A 9,409-nucleotide genomic window follows, 5' to 3' on the forward strand; every position below is an offset into this window, starting at 1 on the left:
CAAATGGGAGGGAGCCGAGGGAGCTGAATTCATGCCCACCTCGCTGGGACAGTTCAGAGGTGCGAAGTGGGAGACAGAGACAGGGCCAGGTCCAAAGAACCAGACCTGCAGTTCCAGCCAGAAAGACACATTGCCAGTAGTCCAACGGGGCAGTCCTCTGCAGAGCTACTCATAAGTAACTCCCACTGAATTCCCTAAGTAAGCCTATATAGCCACCTTCCCAAACTGGTGCCAACTATTCCCATTATCCACAGCCAACATAATGAGCCTGACGGGCAAAATGCCTTGTACTCTAACCCCTCTGGAGGGTGCCAGAATTAGGGAGTGATAATGTATAGGGCTGCAGGCTCAGGCCCTGTCCCCACATGCGCTTACTCACAGCACCATCATGCCCTTACAACAGAAATTTTCTCTCCTGGCCCCACAGGACTGAACTGATCTCAACTGCAGCCCATTATGCCATCATTAGCTGTTCCACTTTAAAAATAGTATTTTCCACCTTATTCCAGGACTATGCCTATTACTGAGCTGAAATGCTCTCCGCCTGTCCTTGAATCAGCAAAAAACTATAGCAGTACAAAGTACTATCCTGCCTCCATTGCACATCACTGCAATTCAGGGGTGTCCACTGGGGGTTGTCAAAATCTCATTATGGCAGCTATGTGATCTTTTCCCACTCACTTTCCCCATGTGTAAAAAGGAGGTGGGGCTCTGGTTGCTTGGCTGTGGCTACCATCTTGACTTTTTTGACCCTCCCTCTGCAGACACCTGACCTCCTTCAAAGTAATAGGTGTCTTTGGATTGCATCCGAACAAGGAGAAAATATTTGTTAAATACTGTTACGGCTAAGAACGATTCAAACTCATTTCACTCATAGGTTGGGGACAAGATGAAAACAATGTCCTTGGGGCATGGCCTAAAAAGATGCTGCTAGAAAATGTTTGCGGCTTGACGAGGGGCTGGTGGGGAAAGCCTTCTGGTCCCAGCCATGGCAGCCTGCCTTGTCACAGATGACCTTGGAAGGGAAGCCAGCTGACCTGTGGTGGGTCTGAGCAGAGGTCTGTGGGGAACACTGGGAGGCACAGATGCCCCCCACCCCACCCGTCACTAGCCGTCCTCCACCATAGGCCTTTTTCTCCCAAAGTTTGCCCTTTCCATTAGCACTTTGTTTCAGACACAATCTTTCTCCAGAGGAAGGAAGGAAGGAAGGAAGGAAGGAAGGAAGGAAGGAAGGAAGGAAGGAAGGAAGGAAGGAAGGAAGGAAGGAAGGAAGGAAGGAAGGAAGGAAGGAAGGAGAGCTCTGCTATTTTGTTTGGGGAAGGATATGGGACATTTCTGTGTTAATCCACTGTAAATGTTTTCTGAAATATACATTTATCTTAAAATGTAGTAGTCCTCTTTTCTTCTGCTGTAGTGTCAGGAAATAATGGTAGATGCCCAGCTGAACTTTTGTTGCTTATTTGTTAGTTCCCTTGTATTTGCCTGTTTCAATCACATTCAGCTACACACATATACACACATAAGTGTGCACACGCACACACACACACACACACAAACAGGGGTGTCTGTGGGGAGGTCAACTGTGTCAAAATGGTAAGCATGAGCAGGCATTTGAAGCCCCATCATTTTGTGTGTGCAATGTGCACAGCGCACATTAACAGGGGGCAGGACTTTGATCCCCTGATCATGCCCACCATTTTGATGCTGTGGTCCTGCCTGCAGATATCATGTGACAACAGTTTAACATGGGAATCCCAGAACATTTTAGGTCCTCATGCAAAACCTATACGCACGCCAGGAAGCCATAGTTCAGACAGCACATGGCAAAACAGATAAACTCTAGGTTGGTATAGGAATGAGACAAGCTGTATACTTTCCCCTGATATGAATATATAGTGTATTGAGGGAAGTGGAACAAGATGAGCATATTTTAAAATCAGAGAAAGAAGCTTTAATAACCTGTGCGATGCTGATGACACTACTCTGGTAGCTAAAAATGCAAATGATCTGGAAGCTCCAGACCCTACTGGTCTCCAAAAACTGGTTTTGTTCCGAGCCTGAGGCCCAGGGCTCGTGGTTCAGCCCGTATCTTGATTATGTTTTGTCTTGGTTCCTATATTTGTTATTTATTGTTTCTCTTGGATGTTTTTATCTTGTTTTTATTTATTAACTGAGTTAATAAATAAATAATAAATACATAAATAGTAATGAAAGTCAGGAAGTACAGTGAAAACATGGGACTAAGATTAAATATAAAGCCAAACTAAACAGGTACAACAACCAGCCTTAGAATTGACAATGAAGATACTGAAGGGGTGGATAGCTTTTGACTTCTAGGAGTGACTAGCAAAGACATATGATGGAGACTAGCAGTTGGTAGAGTATTTAAAAGAAAGACGCATTGAAATACACAGCTGTTACTCAGTTTTCTAGTCTATCACCTTGACTATAATTCATGGAAAGGAAGGATATAAAATTTTTAATATATAAATAGCAATTCAAAACGGGATATTTCTATTCAACTAGCATGTGAATTGGGGGCATCTTCAAGCTGAGCAGCTCTTTGGATAGTTGTTTTGGAGGTTGTTAAATTCAGGAATTGGCTTGAGTTGTTCATTGGAACACAATAACGTAATGAAGTATTAACACTTAAGTTGTGGTGTAGGGAACCAGTAGTTGGACAAACCTGTTTGGCTTTCTCATTCTTTGCACCATTCAGTTGTCACAACAGGATGGGTAGTGTATGAATGCTTTGATCTGCTATCCCCAATCTGGTCCCACCCAGGAATACTCTACCACAGTTCCCATCTGCTAAGTAGATAGAATTATGAAAGTTGCACTGAACCAGCCGGGAAGGCTCCAAGTTGGGGAAGCTATAGTAGGTTTTCTCAAACTTATTTCATGCAAATTCAAGGGAAAGATGCTGTTTACTTTTTGAGTAACTATGAGAACCGTCTTGTTCTCTTTCATGGAGTGGTCAGATCCCCTACATAGGTCAGCCAATTATTCAGGATCTGACACAACACATTTAAGCAGGTTATTGAATTAACCTATTACTTGGGTTTGCATAATACATTGAGCTACAAAATAAAAGGATTGGGTTTGTGTAGCACATTAACTCATCAGAAATGCATATTCAAGGCTAAAGTTAATCAGGTTTAATATGTTATGGATAGGCTGCCATTAGGTCTTTACTTGACCTGGTTAATTGTGTTTAGTGAACACAGTCTTTTTATCACACTTATGTTTGTCATTTCTAAAGCAATTTTGTTTCTTTTCTTATTCCCATTCACCCCCTTTCCTTCTCCCCACAACATCTCCCAGTGTTACTATACTATGCATTTGATTAAGTGAACTGGGATGTACATAATAAATTAGTCTTTAAGGTGCCACAAGATGTGTTGCTGCTTTTATTGCAAAAAACCTATGTCTACCATCCTAAAAATGAAATTGTCTATGTATTTGTAAGTTTACAATCCTATCTATACTTACTTGTGAGTAGTTTCTCTTTGGAACTCAGTGGGACTGGAAGAAAAATACATGTCTGGATTGGTGAATCAAACTAAGGCTTGTCTCCTTTGGCCCCTGCTGTTTTCTAACAATAAGATGGCGATATTGTGGTATTTTCCTCCAGGAACAGCATCTTTTACATCAAAAGTGACACCTAAAGCTTTTGTATCCCTGATCAATGTTTCCATGTCAATTGGTGCCCTCTACAGTTTAATAAAATGGGGTATTTTGGATATTTGTGGGATGCTTAGATATCTTAGTAGGAGACAAAGCTGCTACCCATTCCCCAAACAAGAATCAGTTCTACCAGTAAATGCCTGGAATTATGGTTTAATCTTATTCAGAATTAATTCCTATAAGATCAGTGGTGCTTATTTCCAAGTCCAGCAAACCTGAATATTGATTTCTCCTCTGTATATATGTCCACATTTTAAGGTCTCCCTGCATGGGTCCTTTTCAGGATGCTCTGCCAAATGAGGTATAACCAAAAATGATTAGGGAGTCCCTTCTTGGTGATGGTCCTCTAGCTATGAAGTAGCCTCAGCTGTCTGTAGGCCTTATGAAGCATCCAAGTATTATTTGCACCATCTTTATGTTCCTGATGTTATACTGAACTTCAGTATTTGAGGGACTTACTAAAGCAGGGTTTCCCAAACTGCGAGAGGGGAGGTGCAGACAGAATCCAGGGGAGGTGTGAAGAACCTTTTAGTTACATTGTTACAATAAATCCATCTTTTCCAAAGTTTCATTGTATCGTTTTCATTGTTCACTTGTGTTCATTTTGATGTTTGGACTTTCAGAGGAGCTGTGTACATTAAGATTACACTAACCTACACTAAAAGTTTAGGAACCCTGCTCTAGAACGATCGCGTGCTTCTGATTCCTAAGCTGCTCAGTGAGTCTGTATTAATGACTAGCCATTTAAATACAATAGCAACGTTTCTTATGATTTACGCACAGGCTTGCTGCCCTGGCGTTTTATGGATCCCGATCTCTTCCACAACCCCCGCTCCCCGAAAGAGGGCTCTCTCGTTCTCCCCCTACAAATGGTTTAACCCCCCTCCCATGGGGTACTGAACCCAGACGCCCCCGCCGCCTCTCTCTCTCTCTTTTTCTGCTCCAGTGTCAGCGCTGCAGATCGTCCTTCTGGCCCGGCGATCGCGCCGCCGATTGCTCTCCTCCTCCTCCTCCTCCTCCCTCCTCCTCCTCCTGGTTGGGCGGAAGGAGGCCAACGGGAAGCCCGCTTTGTGGAACTTGCTGCTCTATTATGTTACCGTAAATCTTGGGCAATCCTGGAACTAATTATCGAGAGGATATGTCTCAATTTGTTCTGCATTAATGCCACGTTGGGAATGGAGTCGGGGCCACAGCCAGAGCAGACACTTGAGCACATGAAATTGATGAACTGAGACTTGCTCTGAGTCCCGAGCACACCATCTGGAATTCCAGTCTGGGGTTACAGTGAGAATTTCTGACCCCAGATTCAACTTTGGGGAAGAACGAGGGAGGGAAAAGAAAAGAAAAGAAAAGAAAAGAAAAGAAAAGAAAAGAAAAGAAAAGAAAAGAAAAGAAAAGAAAAGAAAAGAAAAGAAAAGAAAAGGAAGAATAGAGAGAAATGTCATTTTTGCACCTGTAGGAAATAAAATGCTTTTTAATTTCTTTTTTCCCATAACTTTATTTTCCTTGAAATTAGCCTACACATGCTTGTCTCTGGACCCATGTCTTTATACTGTATTGTCCATATGTATTGAAAGGAAGGAGATTGGGGTGGCTAGACAAATAGTTTCTGAGCCTCTCCCCCCAATTCAATCCTCTTCCTCAGAGCTCAGGGCATTCTCAATTCAGACCCCCTGACGCTTATCTCTGTAAATTGCTGTGTGTGAAGGTAGCGATCCACACCTCTTCAGATGGAACACCCAACTGGGGCATCTCGGAGTGTTCATCCTGTACAAGGCTTGATGGCTCAGCTGTCCAGATTTGAACTGGTTTGTGCATTATTTTTTTCCTTGGAGGAAAAGGCCTACTTGCTGGAATGTGAATCTGGCTGAACCCAGTGCTTTTTAGCTGGAAGCCAGTTTGACCTTAACCAAGCAGGGATTGACATTCTATGCAAATTAACATGGGAATAGGACCCATGGATCGCAGCCCAGTTTACCTTTGAGTAGACACCTGCAGTCCCGGTTGTTGCCAGTAAACATGCTCACATAAGATCCATTCAGACTGATTTCCATATCAATACCTGTGGGATATTCACTCAACCCCACTTTACATAGCTTAGAAGTAAATCTGGGGAGCCTTCCTTGTGGTTTATTGGAAGTACATCTTGATTTCAGTAGAATTCATATCTAGTAGGTGTAGGAATATGGGGCCATTTTAATTAAAGCAATAAATGAATACCTTTTGTAATTCCCTAGATTGGTTTGTCAACCACGGATTAGCTGCATTGCAGATTATTGAATTGTGTTTTCTACTCTCTGGGGCAAATTTCCCCCTCCCCATCACAGTGATGTCTCACCTTGTACCTAGCTTCATTTTACGTGAAGGCCGAGGGTCCTAGAGAGGTCTTGTTAAATTTATTAGCATATTGCTAGGGCAAAGCTGAACGTAAATCACCAGGATGTGTAAAGCTATAAAATATCCCTCCGCAGCTCACCCCAGCCAAGACTCTGGTGAACAAGAGTTCATACACCAGTAAGCACTGGATCATTGTTCAGATCGCTGTGACATTTTAAAAGTCTCTGCTGCATAACTGGAGCTATGCAAAGATTAGCTGAGGCTGCTCAGAGAACGCATTCATGATTAGGAGTTCTCAAATAGGTAAGAAAGAAAAAAGTGGCTCCCTGTTTAATTTCAGCATTACACCAATTGTAAATTAATGGTGACAGTCTTGTCTTCCATAGTAAGTGTACTAGTGAAATTATTTAATTCAATGGGATCTGATTACCAGGTTGGAAAGATAAGGGCATTGCACTGTTTTATCTTTCTCCACATTGTATGTCGGCTCATCTTTATGTTGTTGTAATTGTGAAATGAAGATGCCTCATTGCTAATCATTCTCAAAGGACATGTTCTCATGATGCTACCTTCCTCTCCTCCCAACTCCATCATGGAGACTGCTTGCATTCATCTTTAGCTGTTTCAGTTTAAATTTAACATTTTCCCTCCTCTCCTAGTACAAAGCTTGCCATAGACATGATCTATATTGCTACGTCAGTTGTGCTGATGATGACATTTTCAAGGGCCAGGACTGGCCACATTAGACAGATGTGGGCATGCCTTTCCAAACAGTTGCTGAGAACTGCCCTCCATTGCCTTTTTGGCTTGAGCTGCAGAAGAGAGTGGCTTATGCAGAGGCAATGCCCAACTGGCACTTTCTGAATTCACAATTATCTGGTGTTACACAAGCTTTTTATAATACAGGCTCACTAATCTTTGGAGAGAGTGGTAGAGCTGTCTTTAAAAAAACAGGAAAAGCATTCTCTTGGATGTATATGTGTTAGCAAAGCAGAAAAATTGCCAAGAATTGCAGGGTCTGGGATGATGGAGGAAAAAATGCTGTTCCAGCCAGCATTGCTCTCTCAATCGCATTGTAATAAATTAGATAGAGAGTTCTTTAAAGTTCTTCCTGCTCCCCAGTTTAAACCCATTAATGAACTCTCTTCTATCCCTCCAACATCTTTGGCTCCAGAGGGGAAAGGAAGAGCCAATATATATTCAAAGGCAGAAGAAAGGCAGAGGCACACTGTGGCTTCTTCATATGATTTGTCGGTATCATGCTGTCTCGTTGTTGTTATTTTTCCTTCTTTTTTTAAAGCAGCCTGCAGGGGTTGTTGCCACTGAAATTTATCAGAAAACCCGTCCATACCCCATCCTTCCCACGTCACCTTGGAATCAGTCAATCACTTTGGAGATTATATTTAAACACAAATTTCTCTTTCTCCCAGCATAGCTTTATTTTGGTACAATGCTATTTCAGAATAGTACTATTCTCAAATAGCACTAAACTCATGCCGGCTTTAAACACACCCACACAAAACACTTGCACAAAAGCAGAACAACATTTGACAGATGGCTAAACCCACTGATCTAGTCATCTGTCAAAACACACCTCACCTCCTGTTAAGGAGAGCAATTGATGGATACTTTTCCTGCCTGCTGGTGACATCTGCTAAGAGGGCAAAGAAAACTGGAGAAGTCACCAATCACTTTCCTTAACTTGTCCCTCCTTAAAACAGTAAGGTTATCAACACTCCCTGGCCTTGTTACTGAGGCAAAATAGGACCCCCAGTGAAGGCATTGCAATGTACTTGGCGTATTTTTCTGTTGCCACAAGGCCTGAGAAAGAGCCATTTATTTATTTATTTATTTAGTTGGTTGGTTGGTTGGTTGGTTGGTTAGTTAGTTAGTTATTGCATACATGGACTGACCCACTGACCTTTCCTGGAGCTTAGTCCCAGGTAAACTAGTAAAGGGGTACAACTGAAAGGATCTAAAGCAAGGGGATGTGGTAACTCTGATGGAAAGGGGCAGATTTCTCTTGTTAATTAGGAACTACATTTGGGACTCCTCAGAACATTGTAGTGAGTCAATGTGAGCAATTGGTAGGACATGGGGTGGGGGGGAGAATGTTCATGAGTCAATAGAAGTAATTTGTAACCCTTTGTGAGATAGGAAAAAGTCAAGGACTTCGTGTAGCAAAAGTAAATTTCAAACAGTTTACAAAGATGAAATGTTCTACTTTTCCTCCCCACCCCACCCCCTCCTTTTCTTAGCTGCCTGGGACTTAATATTTCACTCTTTCATTTTCCTTCAGAAGAAATATTATTTGTAACAGTACATGTTCTTGATCTCTGTATAGTTCACTGTTAAATATATATTGTAAGTATATAATATACATGGCATTACTATGCCTCTTCAAGTACAGCATCCAGGAGCTCCTCCTGAGTTAAAAGCAGGACCTTCCTTTGCAACACTTGTCCCAATCTTAGGAGGGTATTTCAGTTGTCAAGACAATGGGTAGGAATAGAAGGCTTAAAATGTATTGAAATAAGTGAAGTAATAAAATACTAAAGTCTCCTTTACGTCAACTCAGCCATTCATGCAGTTTTCTGGCAACAGTATGGAAGCGATTTGTCATTACCTTCTTTTAGGATATATATATATATTCATTTTTCTAATCTAGTCTAGAGATCAGGAATTAATTTTTAAACCTAGGACAAGATTGGGCAGATGTTGCCACCTAAATATTTCTATTTAAAAATGGGAGGAGATAAGGCCTTCAGCATTAGAGTCTAAACTGACTAAATTGTATTACTGCCATAAATTGCTATCAAAGGACTGTTATACAAATTAAATAATTGAAATTTGTCATTTGTATTCCATGATATATTCCTTAGGAACAGCTAAATCCCTGGTCAGCCTCTTCACAAATACACAATTATTTAACTTTATGTACAGATTTGGATGCAAAGAATATACCTCTTTCCTATCTGAAGCTGATTCTATGGTTCATATCTTCTAAGAATATAAAAATATTCAGAAAGTACATTTATATGGTGATGCTTTAAATTCTGTTATGCAGAATTAAAGTTTACCATGCTAGAAGAACTTCTAGGACCAATAATCAAGAAGAAAATAAACCACATTTTACAAGGATGTATAAAATAAAAGGAAAAGAAAAAAAATCTGTTAAAAAGCTTGACCTGGGAAAAACTCATGAGACCAAACTGGGTATACTAAAAGGAAATTTGATTTTTAAAAAGGAGGAATATGCTAGCTGCACAGGAACAGATTAATTCCTATGCAGAAGAACAGGAACCATAAATGAAAAGCTCGCTAACTGTGCATTAAAAGAAATGGACAGATTTTCTAGGGACTAAACCCCATTGAATGTGATGAG

The sequence above is a fragment of the Python bivittatus genome, unplaced genomic scaffold, assembly GCF_059951505.1.
Source record: "Python bivittatus isolate LINGU-HERP-01145 unplaced genomic scaffold, Pbiv_v1 ctg000480_np1212, whole genome shotgun sequence".
NCBI classification, from domain to species: domain Eukaryota; kingdom Metazoa; phylum Chordata; class Lepidosauria; order Squamata; family Pythonidae; genus Python; species Python bivittatus.